The sequence below is a fragment of the Lissotriton vulgaris genome, chromosome 1_2 (assembly GCF_964263255.1).
Source record: "Lissotriton vulgaris chromosome 1_2, aLisVul1.2, whole genome shotgun sequence".
NCBI classification, from domain to species: domain Eukaryota; kingdom Metazoa; phylum Chordata; class Amphibia; order Caudata; family Salamandridae; genus Lissotriton; species Lissotriton vulgaris.
Genome location: NC_141686.1, coordinates 127563945 through 127581998, shown reverse-complemented (window position 1 = coordinate 127581998; position 18054 = coordinate 127563945). Strand labels below are relative to the sequence as shown.

Here is an 18054-nt window from a genome sequence, read left to right as displayed (position 1 = left end):
CACGCGGCTGCGTGGAAGGGGGCGTGCGCACGCGGCTGCGTGGAAGGGGGCGTGCGCACGCGGCTGCGTGGAAGGGGGCGTGCGCACGCGGCTGCGTGGAAGGGGGCGTGCGCACGCGGCTGCGTGGAAGGGGGCGTGCGCACGCGGCTGCGTGGAAGGGGGCGTGCGCACGCGGCTGCGTGGAAGGGGGCGTGCGCACGCGGCTGCGTGGAAGGGGGCGTGCGCACGCAGCTGCGTGGAAGGGGGCGTGCGCACGCAGCTGCGTGGAAGGGGGCGTGCGCACGCAGCTGCGTGGAAGGGGGCGTGCGCACGGGGGCGTGCGCACGGGGGCGTGCGCACGCGGGCATGCGCACGCGGGCATGCGCACGCGGCTGCGTGGACGGGGGCGTGCGCACGCGGCTGCGTGGACGGGGGCGTGCGCACGCGGCTGCGTGGACGGGGGCGTGCGCACGCGGCTGCGTGGACGGGGGCGTGCGCACGCGGCTGCGTGGACGGGGGCGTGCGCACGCGGCTGCGTGGACGGGGGCGTGCGCACGCGGCTGCGTGGACGGGGGCGTGCGCAATCGGCTGCGTGGACGGGGGCGTGCGCAATCGGCTGCGTGGACGGGGGCGTGCGCACGCGGCTGCGTGAACGGGGGCGTGCGCACGCGGCTGCGTGGACGGGGGCGTGCGCACGCGGCTGCGTGGACGGGGGCGTGCGCACGCGGCTGCGTGGACGGGGGCGTGCGCACGCGGCTGCGTCGATGAGGAAGGGGGCGTGCGCATGCGGCTGCGTCGATGAGGAAGGGGGCGTGCGCACGCGGCTGCGTCGATGAGGAAGGGGGCGTGCGCACGCATAATCGGCTGCATGGGTGAGTGACAGTGGCTGCATGGGTGAGTGACAGTGGCTGCATGGGTGAGTGACAGTGGCTGCATGGGTGAGTGACAGTGGCTGCATGGGTGAGTGACAGTGGCTGCATGGGTGCGTGGACGGGGGCGTGCGCACGCGGCTGCGAGGAAGGGGGCGTCCGCACGCGGCTGCGAGGAAGGGGGCGTCCGCACGCGGCTGCGAGGAAGGGGGCGTCCGCACGCGGCTGCGAGGAAGGGGGCGTCCGCACGCGGCTGCGAGGAAGGGGGCGTCCGCACGCGGCTGCGAGGAAGGGGGCGTCCGCACGCGGCTGCGAGGAAGGGGGCGTCCGCACGCGGCTGCGAGGAAGGGGGCGTCCGCACGCGGCTGCGAGGAAGGGGGCGTCCGCACGCGGCTGCGAGGAAGGGGGCGTCCGCACGCGGCTGCATGGACGAGCGGGTGGGCGCGAGCGGCTGCATGGACGAGCGGGTGGGCGCGAGCGGCTGCATGGACAAGCGGGTGGGCGCGAGCGGCTGCATGGACAAGCGGGTGGGCGCGAGCGGCTGCATGGACAAGCGGGTGGGCGCGAGCGGCTGCATGGACAAGCGGGTGGGCGCGAGCGGCTGCATGGACAAGCGGGTGGGCGCGAGCGGCTGCATGGACAAGCGGGTGGGCGCGAGCGGCTGCATGGACAAGCGGGTGGGCGCGAGCGGCTGCATGGACAAGCGGGTGGGCGCGAGCGGCTGCATGGACAAGCGGGTGGGCGCGAGCGGCTGCATGGACAAGCGGGTGGGCGCGAGCGGCTGCATGGACAAGCGGGTGGGCGCGAGCGGCTGCATGGACAAGCGGGTGGGCGCGAGCGGCTGCATGGACAAGCGGGTGGGCGCGAGCGGCTGCATGGACAAGCGGGTGGGCGCGAGCGGCTGCATGGACAAGCGGGTGGGCGCGAGCGGCTGCATGGACAAGCGGGTGGGCGCGAGCGGCTGCATGGACAAGCGGGTGGGCGCGAGCGGCTGCATGGACAAGCGGGTGGGCGCGAGCGGCTGCATGGACAAGCGGGTGGGCGCGAGCGGCTGCATGGACAAGCGGGTGGGCGCGAGCGGCTGCATGGACAAGCGGGTGGGCGCGAGCGGCTGCATGGACAAGCGGGTGGGCGCGAGCGGCTGCATGGACAAGCGGGTGGGCGCGAGCGGCTGCATGGACAAGCGGGTGGGCGCGAGCGGCTGCACGGACGAGGAAGGGGGTGTGCGCACGCGCGAGCGGCTGCACGGACGAGGAAGGGGGTGTGCGCACGCGCGAGCGGCTGCACGGACGAGGAAGGGGGTGTGCGCACGCGCGAGCGGCTGCACGGACGAGGAAGGGGGTGTGCGCACGCGCGATCGGCTGCACGGACGAGGAAGGGGGTGTGCGCACGCGCGATCGGCTGCACGGACGAGGAAGGGGGTGTGCGCACGCGCGATCGGCTGCACGGACGAGGCGTGGGGATGAGAGGCTGCATGGACGAGCGCGTGGGGATGAGAGGCTGCATGAACGAGCGCGTGGGGATGAGAGGCTGCATGGACGAGCGCGTGGGGATGAGAGGCTGCATGGACGAGCGCGTGGGGATGAGAGGCTGCATGGACGAGCGCGTGGGGATGAGAGGCTGCATGGACGAGCGCGTGGGGATGAGAGGCTGCATGGACGAGCACGTGGGGATGAGTGGCTGCATGGGTGAGTGACAGTGGCTGCATGGGTGAGTGACAGTGGCTGCATGGGTGAGTGACAGTGGCTGCATGGGTGAGTGACAGTGGCTGCATGGGTGAGTGACAGTGGCTGCATGGGTGAGTGACAGTGGCTGCATGGGTGAGTGACAGTGGCTGCATGGGTGAGTGACAGTGGCTGCATGGGTGAGTGACAGTGGCTGCATGGCTGCGAGGAAGGGGGCGTGCGCACGCGGCTGCGAGGAAGGGGGCGTGCGCACGCGGCTGCGAGGAAGGGGGCGTGCGCACGCGGCTGCGAGGAAGGGGGCGTGCGCACGCGGCTGCGAGGAAGGGGGCGTGCGCACGCGGCTGCGAGGAAGGGGGCGTGCGCACGCGGCTGCGAGGAAGGGGGCGTGCGCACGCGGCTGCGAGGAAGGGGGCGTGCGCACGCGGCTGCGAGGAAGGGGGCGTGCGCACGCGGCTGCGAGGAAGGGGGCGTCCGCACGCGGCTGCGAGGAAGGGGGCGTCCGCACGCGGCTGCGAGGAAGGGGGCGTCCGCACGCGGCTGCGAGGAAGGGGGCGTCCGCACGCGGCTGCGAGGAAGGGGGCGTCCGCACGCGGCTGCGAGGAAGGGGGCGTCCGCACGCGGCTGCGAGGAAGGGGGCGTGCGCACGCGGCTGCGAGGAAGGGGGCGTGCGCACGCGGCTGCGAGGAAGGGGGCGTGCGCACGCGGCTGCGAGGAAGGGGGCGGGCGCGAGCGGCTGCATGGACGAGCGGGTGGGCGCGAGCGGCTGCATGGACGAGCAGGTGGGCGCGAGCGGCTGCATGGACAAGCGGGTGGGCGCGAGCGGCTGCATGGACAAGCGGGTGGGCGCGAGCGGCTGCATGGACAAGCGGGTGGGCGTGAGCGGCTGCATGGACAAGCGGGTGGGCGCGAGCGGCTGCATGGACAAGCGGGTGGGCGCGAGCGGCTGCATGGACAAGCGGGTGGGCGCGAGCGGCTGCATGGACAAGCGGGTGGGCGCGAGCGGCTGCATGGACAAGCGGGTGGGCGCGAGCGGCTGCATGGACAAGCGGGTGGGCGCGAGCAGCTGCATGGACAAGCGGGTGGGCGCGAGCGGCTGCATGGACAAGCGGGTGGGCGCGAGCGGCTGCATGGACAAGCGGGTGGGCGCGAGCGGCTGCACGGACGAGGAAGGGGGTGTGCGCACGCGCGATCGGCTGCACGGACGAGGAAGGGGGTGTGCGCACGCGCGATCGGCTGCACGGACGAGGAAGGGGGTGTGCGCACGCGCGATCGGCTGCATGGACGAGGCGTGGGGATGAGAGGCTGCATGGACGAGCGCGTGGGGATGAGAGGCTGCATGGACGAGCGCGTGGGGATGAGAGGCTGCATGGACGAGCGCGTGGGGATGAGAGGCTGCATGGACGAGCGCGTGGGGATGAGAGGCTGCATGGACGAGCGCGTGGGGATGAGAGGCTGCATGGACGAGCGCGTGGGGATGAGAGGCTGCATGGACGAGCACGTGGGGATGAGAGGCTGCATGGGTGAGTGACAGTGGCTGCATGGGTGAGTGACAGTGGCTGCATGGGTGAGTGACAGTGGCTGCATGGGTGAGTGACAGTGGCTGCATGGGTGAGTGACAGTGGCTGCATGGGTGAGTGACAGTGGCTGCATGGGTGAGTGACAGTGGCTGCATGGGTGAGTGACAGTGGCTGCATGGGTGAGTGACAGTGGCTGCATGGGTGAGTGACAGTGGCTGCATGGGTGAGTGACAGTGGCTGCATGGGTGAGTGACAGTGGCTGCATGGGTGAGTGACAGTGGCTGCATGGGTGAGTGACAGTGGCTGCATGGGTGAGTGACAGTGGCTGCATGGGTGAGTGACAGTGGCTGCATGGGTGAGTGACAGTGGCTGCATGGGTGAGTGACAGTGGCTGCATGGGTGAGTGGCTACATGAGTAGGTGTTAAATGGGTATGAGTGGATGTATAGTGCTGTGAATAGGTGTATGAGTGGTTCAGTAGTTGAGTCAATGGCATTTGCGATGTCACTGGCCATGTCATGAGTGATGTAATATGTGAGGTCATAAGCAGTGCATTGCTGGAGCATAAGCTATAGTTAGCACAGGTAACTGCTGAATTTCTATAGGTTTTATTACGAGTGAAATGTGAGCCTAACTAACGTCTCTGTAACCTTTCTTTTTTTGGCAAATTTCTAAGGTTTTTTAAATTGTATTTTCTAACTGTAACCTGTAGCCTTTCACAGTGTGTATAAGTTGAAGGGTGGTTGTATGGTCTGTGAGTGTGTGCATGTCTGAGTGGGTCTGTAAGTGGGTGTTTGAGTCAGAGTGGTATGTGAGGGGCTGCATGAGTGGGTCTTGCGAATGCCTTGGACTAGAAATCCATAAGTTACAGGTGGTGTCCCATGTGATAAGAGGCCTCAAGGGAGCTATGCCAAAGGCTGACTGGCCCACTGGAGAATCAGTAGCTTCCTGTGAAGGCTCATCAGCGGCCTGCCTGGGATACCCTCACTCTCCCTGCTAACCAGTCCGCTACTCTAACTACCAGCCCACACAGCAGTCAGAGACCAATCTAACCCCAACCTTAAATGTCACCACTTCTGCAGAACGTTGCACCTACTTTCGGTCCTCCTTCTCCACGTATCTAGTTCACACACAGGTTCAACCTAGAGCTGATATTTAGTGAGAAAATACTCGCCCTTATCACCTTTGGAACAAACTACCCGCTCTTCTGTTTTCCCTTTGAAATTAATATTAACGAGTGACTAACGCATTCAACAAATATTTCAGAAGTCAAACAGCTCTATTCATTGGAGATTTCACACTTGATAGACCTGTAAGTCAGGTGCCGATGCTTGCCAAGAACTCAGCCGAACAAGAGCGCGGTGAATAGTAAAGGTCGAGCAGGTACTCTGGATTGGACGCAAGTCTTTCTACTGTGAATAGCAGGGCAGCAACAATAGGAAAAGTTTTACATTATGGAGTTAGCTCGTGAGGTACCAGGCACCCCCTTGACAAGTACCGGTGTTCGCACAGCATAAACCCATATCCCCACCCACCCAAGGTGTGATGCAAAATACCAGTGCGCAAAACATTAGGACAGGGAAGGCCGACTGGCATCACTTCAGCCATTGGCAGCCCAGGCTGACAGAGGGGATGCGATTGTGGACGTGACGTCCCTGCCAGAGGACCAGGTGCCCCAACGCCGTACATGAGGGGACTGTAGCATCTCTGTGATGGGTCCGCCCAGCACTGGCCTAACACCTCGGGCCCTCCATTACTTAGAAGACAAGCAGGATGGAGGTATACGGATAGCCTGACTTATGTAGCTCTTCATACTGTTGCAAGGCAATGTGTCCTCAGACCCTGAGGAAGGGTAATGAGGTTGCAAGGGACGGGTGCAACAGTCCACTGCCAAAGTTTGTCTTCCAGTGTATTTTTAAACTGCTTACTGTGGATTTTGTTGTAGCTTGCACATTTGCACAGTTCCACCTACAGGAGCACGGGGTCCGCTATTGAGGGGAGGAAACCCCTCTTCTGGTTAGCGGTCTAGCGGTTCAGACATTGGCCCATATAAATCAAACGCTGAAGCGCCCGCGCACCTAAGGCAAACCCGTCTGCAGGGGCGGCTCTAGGCTCATGGAGGCCCTGGGCAGGGAGCGTAGGTAGGGGGTCCCCGGAATAGGCGTGGAGGCCAGTGAAGAGGGGGGGTCAGGGTGTTTGGAAGTGGAACAGAGTCGGAGGCCGCCAAATCCCTGCCAGGGGCCGCCATTCAAATATGTATCCATCCTCAGATGATTATTATATTAAGGATATATATTGGTGTGGTGGCCCCTGGGGTTTGGTGGCCCTGTGCAGGTGCACAGCTAGCACATGCCTAAGGCCGGCCCTGCCGTCTGCGCTCTGGCCGTGCGCAGTGCCCATCCCCTGGCAGTTTATCTAGCAGCGTGTGCTACTCAAAGGAAGAAATCCTTAAACTAGATCCTGGTAAGAATGAATTATGCTGCCTTCAGCTGTCTCCTGATACTGTGTGTTCTCCAAGAAAGAGCTCTATTTGTGGCAGCTGCCAGACCCGTCTCCCGGCCAATCTGAACCTACCCACGTCAAAACAGGGAGACAGACTTGGAAATAAAAATCCTGCTTGTATGGACATGGGTCCCTTAAAATGTATGCTGTTGAATGCAAGGTCACTTGTTAAGCACAGCACAGAATGTGCTTTTTTACTGGAGGACTCTAAGGCAAAAGTGGCATTTGTCACAGAGACATGGACTGACAATGCTTCTGGTCTGGATTTGGTTAAGGCCACTCCTCCTGGGTTTCAGGGTTTTACGCTCGATCGGCCTCTGAAAAAAGGGGTGGACTTGCTGTCATTTATCACGAGTCGCTCTTACCGAACTTCGTCCCTGTCTCCAACTTGACCTGTGAGGCGTTAGCCTTTAATATTTACTCTGATAATCGCAAACCTTTTAAGGGCCTATTATACCGCCAACCAGGATCCAAAAGTGGGTTTTTAGATTCTGTGGGATTATTAATTGAAGAAGGACTGAGCTTAGAGTCCTACTCAGTGATGGGGGATTTCAACTTTCATCTGGAATATACCAGTAATCCTGATACTAGTCTGTTATAACATATCATGGAGGCCTTAGACAACTGGTGAAGTCCCCCACCCATGAGAAAGGCAATAAGCTGAATGGCATATACTCAAACAGTAGTGACCTAGTGAACATTTCAGTTCTCCCAGTTTTGTGGTCAGACCACCATGTTATCCAGTTTGAATTGAATAATTATTTGGCTCACTCAACTAGCATGAAACCGACTCAAGAGATTGCTCTAGGGCCTGGGGAAAACTAGACCTCACGAAATTTGAAAAATCTCGTAAGCTCACTGACGAATCTCCCTCCCGATGTGGATGAGGCGACGGAGGTGTACAATGAATGGCTAACCAAGGCCAGTGATTTATTAGTTCCTATGAAAAAATGGATCCCTAAACGAGCCTTACCTACTGCCCCTTGGTATTCAGACAAACTCCAAGCCAAATAATTGGATTGTAAGCAATCAGAAAGGACATGGCGCAAATATGATGAAGAAGCTAAGATACAAAATTTGCATCACAGACTATAAGCATTCACTGTTAGAAGTGAAAAAGGAGTATTACTCCAGGCAAATTGATCTGGCTAAATCAGCTGCTAAAGAACTTTTCAAAACCATTATTAAATTATCTAACCCAAACACTAACAAAAATCATGGCCATCCTGAATTCTGCAATAAAATCGCAGATTTCTTTAAACAAAAATAAAAAAATATCAATATTTTCTCATCTTTTACCAATATGACCATAAAAAGTCATATTACCCCTAACTTAAAGGAAGTGGGCGACTCCGGCTCAGGCACGCTCAAAGCATTTAATATGATCAAATCAGGACGCCCAGTGACCCCTGTTCAGTACGGATAATCAAACAAATCCCTGAAACTATAGGCAAAGCATAAACCCCGTTGCGGATTGCCATTTTGACTGCAGGCTTATTTCCCAATGCATGGAAAAAAGCTTCTGTCCTTCTGAATACTTTGGATCCTAAAGACCCTAATAACTACAGACCGATTTCCAGACTCCCTTTTCCGGCCAAGTTATTGGAAAAGGTCATGAACAACCAACTCAATGCGTTTTTCCATCTCAATAACTCTGAACGTATCACAATATGGGTTCAGAGCTTACCATAGCACTAAGTTGGCTCTGTTAAAATGTACAGAGGAAATTAGAGAAGTCGTGGATAAAGGAGGAAATGCTGTACTTGTCCTATTGGACTTATCGGCTTTTGACACGGTCCTTCATGAAATATTGATGGACCGGTTGTAGGAAGTCGGTGTTAAGGGGTCGGCGTGGAAACTGCTACAATTGTTTCTATCCAACAGGTCGCAGAATGTTGACCTGGATGGGAATACCTCAAAACCCTTCCCACTCCCTTGTGGGGTGCCACAGGGCTCTTAGCTTAGCAGCACACTATTTAATACGTATGTGGCACTATTGGCAGGAGTCATTAAGTCCTTTTGCTTCCAGCCCACCTCTTACACAGATGATACTGACTGTATAAGCGCAATCTCTACCAGGATGTCCTCCAACTGCCTAAAATGTATTACCTCTAAGACCGAGGTCCTGAAATTCGGCAACAATCCCCAGGTCTGGACACCAGTTTGGTGGCCAGAGGATCTTGGCATATGCCCTGAACCTGCTAGGAAAGCAAAAAATTTGGGAGTTCTGGTGGATACTAATCTTACTATGGGAGACCAAATAAGTATGGTGATCTCGGCCTGTTTTATGGTTCTCAGAATAATCCGGAAAATTAAGATCTTCCTTACTAGAGTAATCTGAGGACAGTGGTAACAGCTCTTATAATGTCGCGTCTGGACTATTGTAACTGCCTTTACCTCAACGCTCACAACATTTGAACAGGCTTCTACTGGTCCAGAACGCAGCGGCGAGAAAGCGGTCTGAAATTACTAGGTTTGTTTCTGTCAGGAGCGAACTGAAAACTGCATTTGCTTCCAGTAAGGCTAAGAACACGTTTCAAGGCTCTGTGCATTGTTTTTATGGCAGTCAACTGAATAGGCACGGAGTTTCTTAGACGCAAATTTCAATGGTATGTTCCAGGCAGGAACCCAAGATCAACTGGAGCTAAGCAAGTGCAAGTGACCTCCTTTAAAAAATCTAATTGGGGAGGCAGAGGTTTTATTCTCTGTGCTTCTAGAGCTTGGAACGAGCTGCCTTCCTTGCTCAGAAATGCCCTGGATTTTTTGTCTTTTTGTAAGGGTTTGAAAACACTACTCTTTTCCTAGTAACACGAAACCAGCTTCCCAGGTAACCAGCACCTAGAGCCAGGACACCCTAGGGTAACCGTGTGCTCTACAATAATAAATAACATAACATATGTCCCACTGCCCAAACCACAGAGACATCCTCTGCAGACCCTCTGTGCTTGGATGAGGTGCATCTGGAACGCCCCCCACCCAGGGGTGACCCGGGCATGCCAGCCTCCATCTTCTTGACTGAGGCTGGTAGAGGGGGAGAGGGAGCGCCTCCTCGATGGGCAAATCAGGAGTGTCCGGGTCTAAGATGAGCAGGGGACATGCGCCTCAGTACATCAAAGGGAAGCCGAGCACAAGCATCAACCAGAGGTGGGCAGCCCGACATCAGGCTTAGGAGGGGTACTCCAGTATCACCTGCAGAGAGTCCAGGGTTACCCATAAAGGAATTACAAGCATCACTGAGCAAACAGAGGAAGGGCGAGCCCTGGCATCACTCACCACAGGTGAGCTGGGGGCGAAGTGGCACTCAGGAACTACGAGGTTGAGGATTAGCACTGACTGAGGGAAGCCTGTGCATCTCCAGGAGAGGGAAGGAAGCACAGATATCACCCAGAAAAAGAGCACCAAAGAGGGGATCCTCGGCTCCCACCCATTTTTTAGATTGGCCGGGCGCAGGGGGATGTGGTACCCAGGGATCTTAAGAGCCACAGGAAGGGGTTCATTTCCCCCCCCCTCCAATTTTAAATTAGGCCCAGGAGAGGTGGTGGACCCCGGGCGCCTGTAAAAAGCCTGGGGAGATAGTGATCGCCAGGGCTGTAATAACCCTGAGTGGGGTCCGTGTGGCACCCCTTCATTATTTGCATTAAGGCCCAGTGTTATGATGGTTCCGGGGGTTCAAAAGAGCCTGAGGAAGGGGGAGGTCTTCATCCCCTCCAAATTTTATTACATAAGCACCACCCCTGACACCAGGTCCACATAGGGCCTAATCTGAAACCAAGTGCAGGAGGTCGCTTTTTTTATTTTTGCTGCAGATTTACAGCTGCCACAATTTTGCGTCAAAATATTTTGATTTTTTTAAAGTGCCTGTATCCCCTGACCGGGACACTCTTGGACACCAGGACCAAAACCATGGGGTCAGGTATTTCTACTCTGCCCCCCACCCCTTTTTGCCATTAGCATTTTTTCTGGGACTCTACTGAAGCAGAGTTCCAAGAGGGCTGTCAACACTTCCGGGTTGAAGTGTTGCCAGTCAATCTGACTCCAGCATGGGGGCAATTGGATCTGAGGATCCGCGTACCTAGATATACAAATTTAGATTTTCTTTACCATCTCCAAAACTACTGAACAGGTTTACACCAATTAACAAAAAGTCACTTTCTGGACCAACAGCTTTTCTACCAAGTTTGGTGTAATTCTGTTTAGCGGTTCGGATTGTAGTCATTTCTAAAATTCCCATGAGAATTAACATGGGAAACGCACATTTTTGCCCCCCCTTTAACTCAGCCCCCACTATGCAAATCGCCCCAAAACTTTACATGCACAAGTATCACCAGTACACATTTTGTGGAAAGTTTCGTGGAGATTCGTCAAACGGCGGAAAAGATACAGGCAAGTAACAAAACGCTTTTCCTATGGAAACTAGGTCCCAACTAAAACTACCACCTGGTGACCACCAGTAGGTGATTATATACATACACACACAATCCATATTGATATAGAGCGAACATATCACCCCTTAACAGCATCGCTGCGGCGATTATTTTTCCGCTACGCGGCTTTTTGGTAAAAGCCGCGTTAGATGACGAGCTCAGCTCATCATCCGCACACGCCCCCTGTGGCTGATGACAAGCTGAGCTCATCAGCATCGAAGGGTTAAAGTTTTGAGGCGCTGGGGGCCTTCGGGAAGATTAAGCTATTGCCCAGACTCATATGATGCTGAGCTGACTGTGATGGAACCGTGACCCCCACACTCCGGAGTCAGCACATACATACATACACCCTTTCAAGGCACTCTAAGCGACGAATATTACTGTTTTTACTCAAATCATGGTACTCCATTTATCTTCCACTGATGAAAGGTTGAATCTTCCTTATAATTAACACTCTTAATCTCCAGGACACCTCATTTGTAAGCCCTGGGTGTTTAGCTCACTGAGCCATTCTCCTGAAATATTTATTAAACTCATTGTAATATATTTTATTTGACTTTTGTCTAGAGCCAAAGGTACCAACCCAAAAAAGAAAAAAAAAAATCAAGCACCAGATTCACCAATACTGTGCTAAGACATTTTGCCTCAGTATACAATTAAATCTGATATAACAACAGTGTACAATAAAGGTCACTGTATGACACGGTCTACTGCAGCCATTATGGTCTGATACTGCAATTGTTTAACATTAAGTATTCATCTTAAGGTTCAACTATACCTAAACATATAGGTATGATATGCCGTTGTGATTGTTGTGTCTGTTCATTTATCACACCGTTTCAGCACTATTTGTTTGAACATAGAGGTTATGTAATGATATGTTGTATGTGTTTTTATGAATTGTGTAGTAAAATGTGTACATTGTTTTTATTTTACAGATATAAAATGTTAAAGTGGGAATGAATATAGTTTTTCCTGAAGAATGTGTTGGCTATTTATCAAATTGCCCACCGAAACACGTGGATGCCCAAGTGAGCGATAATTACTCCAAGTCTGTGGAGACAAAAACTCTAACAGGAAATTGGAATATTGATCAGAGTTGATCCCTGGTTGACTATTTTATTTCCCTCTGTGCAATAGGAACTATTTTTCCTTAGTGTGATTCATATTTTTTGTCGTAATATTGCTTTTGTTGAAATCTATTTGTATTGTGTAATTGACTAGTATTGTACTCATGATAGGGTTGGATCAAGTTTTAAAATAGGGGCCGATATGTTTTTAATCATTGTTTGAATAAATTGTATACATTTTTAATATTTTTTTACATTTCCTCTTTGTTCATCACAATGGTGTGAATTAAGTCTCTTTGACTAGAGTGAATGTTTGTTGTGGATTGAGCGTTTGGGACTGAAACTGCCCAAAGGGGATCTCTCTTGACATTTGTTCTGGTAAGTCACCAACATAGAATATATGGCCCACTATGGTATTTTGTGAAATTCCATGTAACAAAACACCTGCCTGCAGATTTTAGCACAGTATAATAATCCACCCATTCAAGTCTATTGCCTTTAACATATGATTTTAACAATAAGACATGCTTACTTTGAAGCAATTTTATTATATAAATATCACACCTACGGATCTGACATAACTTCTCAGTGAACAGATGAGGCCTCTATCCTTTACTAATAGCGCAACACTACACAATAGACAGGGCCGATCTGGGAACACAAACCAGCCCGGGGAATGTGCTAGCAAGAAGCTGTGCTGCCACTTTAGTACTGCTTCCTCTTTTGGAATGGGGGCAGATATTGCAGCACTGCTGCAAAACCGGCCCCCATCACTCGAAAACCAGACCCCATCCTTCTGGCCCACCAGGAAAATGCCAGTGCCCTCTACAGCCTGTCCAGCCGTGACAATAGAGGCCTACTAAAGTGGGCCTAAACTGGCAAACATCAGTCTTACATTTATAAATTGTGAACTTACAGTTGGCAAAACAAAATACAACCCCTCTCAATAGGGCCTAACCGCAATCAGCAGAGTGAAATTTTGCTTGCAGGGTATGTCAGAGTGGGTAACCAATCAAAAGCCTTCTCTGCTATAGTAATCTGTTGGCTACGTGTAACTAAATACCTTCCTACAGACTAACAATATGACAGCTAGTGTTATCACATGCTTTTCACAATAAATAAGCCCGGTGCCTTTGTAATAACCTTTCATAATAAACAGGCCAGACTTTTGGCATTTGGCAAAAATATTCCATACACACCAATCAATACCATATTGGTCGTCTTCCGCAGCAACCACAGCACCGAGACCGCCCTCATCGCCGCAACACAGACTACATCAGGACCCTACTAGACAATGGGTAGACCACAGCACTCATCCTCCTAGACCTCTCCGCCTCCTTTAACAGTCTTCCACCGCACACTACGCGCACGCCTCCACGCCGCAGGGATTCGAGACAAGGCTCTCGAATGAACCACGGCCTTCCTCTCTGGCAGAACGCAGAACATCCGCCTCCCCCCGTTCTGAAGCCTCCGTGATCATGTGCGGCGTACCACAGGGATCCTCCCTCAGCCCGACACTGTTCATCATTTAGCTAGCTGAACAGTTGTACCTCGGGACTCAAATATTTATTATACATAGAAGCCAGTGCTCCTAAGGGAGAAACTTCCCTGTCCTGGCCTTATTAAGGAATCGCGACTTTCAGTGATCAAAGTACACAATCCAATTTTTAGCTGTATGTGGAGAACATCGAAGACATCAAATATCTTTGCTGATTTAATATCGTTTTATGCACAATTGTATATATCTTATCATATTAATGATACATGTTACAAAACTTGTTCACAGGGGTTCTTCTGTACATATATCCCAGAGAAAAAACAGGCAGCCGACACGTGTTTCGTTACTGAAAAGTAACTTCCTCAAGGCTTTTGATTACCAAAGTCGAATGCGTCCTGAACAGCTTTCGCAAAGGTGAGGTATGGATGAGCCTTGGTTTAAAAGGTTAAGTAGCCTCACAATCCTATTAGTCAACTGGCTATTCCTCCAAACTAATAGAGGTGTAGTCCTGTTAAGCATGAGCTTGTCCAGCGATTTGCGCTTAATAGTATGTAAAGTGTTCGGTCCCAACAAGTTGGTGGAAAATCCACAACGAAATTGGATGGGCCTATATTTAAAATTCTGGAAATGCGGCGTCGTATATAGTATAGTTCCCCAGTATCTAGTTTCTATCTATTCCATGTGCCAGTCCAAAATATGCAAGTAAATGGTAATATCAATAGGTGTATACTCCAAAGCTAAATGCTAAGAACTCTGATATGTTCCCGAGCTAGACCGTTATAAAGCCTGAGACGTAAACAAGAGCTTTGATATGCTCTCATCTTGGAAAACCGCCGCATGTCTCGGACAAACCAAGGCGTCTAAAGTAGGAATAATCTGTTTAACATTTACATGGCCCTGCTCGCACACATCGCCCAACCGCCGACGACACTCAACTGATCCTCTCCCTTACCAAGGACCCCATCACCGCCAAAGCCAACCTCCACGAAGGAATGAAGGCCGTCGCTCTCAATGGCCAAGCAAGTCATCGCAGTCTCCTCCTCCTGCTTCAACACCCTCTCCATGCTCTGCAAGATCTACAGATGGATCCCGACAGATACAAGAAAGACAGTCACCCAGGCCCTCGTCAGCAGCAGACTACTACAGAAACGCCATCTACGCGGGAGCCCCGACCAAGCTCAATCGACTAAAACGCATCCAAAACACCTCGGCACGACTGATACTCGATGTACCTCGACACGGCCACATCCCCCACCCCCCACCCCCCACCTGAGAAACCTGCACTGGCTCTCCGTCAACAAGAGGATATCCTTCAAGCTCCTCATCCACGCACACAAGGCAATCCACAGGACCGGCCCAGCCTACCTCAGACCGCTCTCCTTCTACACCCCCAACCGCCAGCTAAGTCTCCGCCGACCTCTCACTGGCCATCGTCCCGCGCATCCGAAGAACAATCAGCGGCGGGAGATGCTTCTCCCACCTCGCCGCCAAGACATGGCATACCCTCCCACTGAGCCTACAATAGACCCAAGACCTGCTGACCTTCAGGAGGATACTGAAGACCTGGCTGTTCGATCAGTAGCGGCCCCTCCTTCGCCCACCCACCTCCCCCCAGCGCCTTGAGACCTTCACAGGTATGTAGTGCGCTTAACAAATGACTGATTTGATTGATTGTCACTGGCTTGTCACCATAAGGAGATCAGACCTACTGTACTGAGCATAAGTTCTCACAAGGAAACCATCAGATTTACAATCCTAAAATTGCAAATGTATACAAAATTACAGTGGGCAAAAATAAAACACTATCTCTCCTAACAGAATTTAACAGGGATTCTGGGTGTAAATGTTCCCGTGCCTACGAAGGTAATCCGTAAGATTCAATGTAATAAAACATATGCTGGCTTTAAATCAGAATACTAACAATCCACTCAAACGACTAGCAACATGCTATAGTGTAACTTTTCATAATAAACAAAGCCTACCGCCTTTATCATCGACTTGTAGCAATATTGAATGTGTTGCATTTTTGTAGCACCTTACATGAGCACAAGTTACATTACGCAAAATAAATCAGACCCGGTCCACCAAAGCCCTGGCTAAACACAATTCTAGTAGTGTAAAATTTCGGGGGGGGGGGGCCGCGGGGGGGGATTGGGGGGGCTGAACTTTAATCAGTAGGCAGAGTGGAGCGCAGAGTCGAGCTGCAGGGGCTCTTACAAGGGCTGAAACAATAACAAGGCCTAATTAACATTCAAATGGTCTTTAAACGACCTGTGAAACGTTCGGGTGCGGCTCTGTGTGTGCCCGGGATCTGTCTCCTCCCGGGCTGCCACACACGAGGGGGGGGGGGGGGGGGGGGGGGGAATCAAGTCTTTCCAACGAAGGGGCAGATTTACAAGAACCTTGCGCCACTTTTGCGTCATTTTTCCCATGCTGAAAATGACGCAAAGTGGCGCAAGGGGCTTGTAAATCTGCCCCTTAGGATTTACTTTCCGAGCCCAAATCATTGTGGAGAAAAGCTAACCGCGTTACCCGCACGTATAAACACAGTTTAGAACAAATTCAATTCCGTGCGTGGAACGCTTCGTTTCGTTTCTTAAGTGGGGGGAAGGGGGGGGCAGGGGGTGGAGGCAAAGAGTCTACGATGACCTCGGGGGCGCCGGTCAAACAGACCTTAAATTCAGTGCGACGACGGACACTCCCTTCTCACGCTGAAACGTGTCATTCAAGAAAGAAGGCCACAGTTCTTATGCTGAATTATCCCCAAACCAGACATTTGTAAATGAACGAACCTGCTCTTCAGACAGCCCCTGCTGGGTTACACATCCCATGCCGAACAGGTAAAGGGGGGGAGACGTCTTCCTAGCCCCTTCATATAACGAGCAGCAGGACGTCCACAGGTGAAACTCATCAACGCTTAAAAAAAATCGTCAGCCCCTGCCTCCTTGCAGCAGGTGGGAAATGAGACCAAGGAGCGTTTACGTGCAGGGAGCGCCAGGGGGCGGTAGACGACATTCGCACATGTGGAATCCAAAATTGACTCGGGTATGCGTGTCAACCAAAAAGCAGTTAGTCTCGGCCTGGTTCATTTTATTGCATCCTGGTACTTGTGGTGTGTAACATAACCCTTACAAAAAGCCCGACTACAATTTACAAATATCGCTTAACAAGTGGCCCCAATACCTTGCATATTAAATAGTCCTGGCTTTTTAGCAAACAGCAGTACCAGCCTGCTTGTAGTTTTAAGTGCACATGTTTAATGGTAACAGAGACAAGACACAGAGTCACTTCATGGGTACTCACACTGGATTTGGGAATCCTATGATCTCTAGATTACAACTTTAATGATGATGTTCAATTGTAGCTTTTCATTTCAGGAAGATGTTTGCAAAATTGGTAAATACCACATTTGGAGAGCAAGACACGAACAATAATTGGGAATTTACATATTTGCATTTCCCAAAATTTAAATTGCATTGTATTTGATACACATTTACTGATTTTTTTCAACTCCAGAAACGTTGTTTTTCTTATTTTATTGGATTTTCTTAATGTTTCCCAATCTCCCAGTTGACTCTCAGTCGCCATAGACAAGTTTCAGAACAAGACTTTCCTTCTACTGACCATTTTAATCTGGTAATTTGGTTAAATATATTTAATTTAGGATGATGAAAAACACAATTACCAGAATGCAGCCTTGCCACGTTTCCCAAGTCCATGTGATGTGCTGCTCCTGCCCAGGTTTCTTTCTTTGAATTCTGGGACTTGTAGGCTATTTTATTCATCATATAACAGGACTTCAAGTGCAGAACTAAAAAAAAACATTGCCTGGAGCAGGACATCACGCATGGGCCCAGGAAACAACAGCTATGAGAATGTGTTAAATCGTTGTTAGACCCCTGCCACTGAAGCCTTGGGGCCCAGTCCTATGCAGAGCCACTGGAATTATGGGGCAGGGGAGCTCCAAATTATGCATCAGCATTGACTAAATTATGCAGCAATAAAAGGCAAATTATGCAGCATAATGCTGCACATTTTTTGATAGTATTACATCATTATTTTGCCATTTTTACACATGCTAATACTGTCTGAACAAATAATTCACCTCATTAGTACCAGTTTAACAACCAGTACCAAAATAAGCAATTGAGAGGTGAGCAGTAAACCTCGGCAAGTGGACAGTTGCAACAGTTTTAGTAACTTTTGACCCCTTTGAGCTAGAAACAACATTTTTGTGTTATAATCTGCAGATTATGCAGTAGGACGATGGATTATGTGGCAAATGCGTCAAATGTATAACTATGCAAAAGAAGCCATGGCCGCTGCATCGCATAATTCCAGTGATCCTGATCATATCGCATTGTCTAGTAGCCACGGATTATGAAATAGTCTAGGAACCTCCTTTTACACTAATTAAGCCTTAACCGTGGAAATTGTAGCTGACTAGGTGGAAATGATTTCTGTTGAGTCCACTACACACCATATGGGATTTTGGCTATACCATGAACAGA

The 18054-nt window shown here is 51.9% G+C and overlaps 1 protein-coding gene across 1 annotated transcript in view; it reads right to left on the bottom strand.

The window, feature by feature from the left end:
* The window catches only part of WEE2 (WEE2 oocyte meiosis inhibiting kinase), a 137984-nt gene extending 121505 nt beyond the window's left edge, over positions 1 to 16479 (bottom strand). The window contains exon 1 of the mRNA XM_086953609.1: positions 16336 to 16479. The gene's annotated coding sequence lies outside the window, so the exon portion shown is untranslated. The remainder of the gene's footprint in view (positions 1 to 16335) is intronic.
* Positions 16480 to 18054: the final 1575 nt, after the last annotated feature.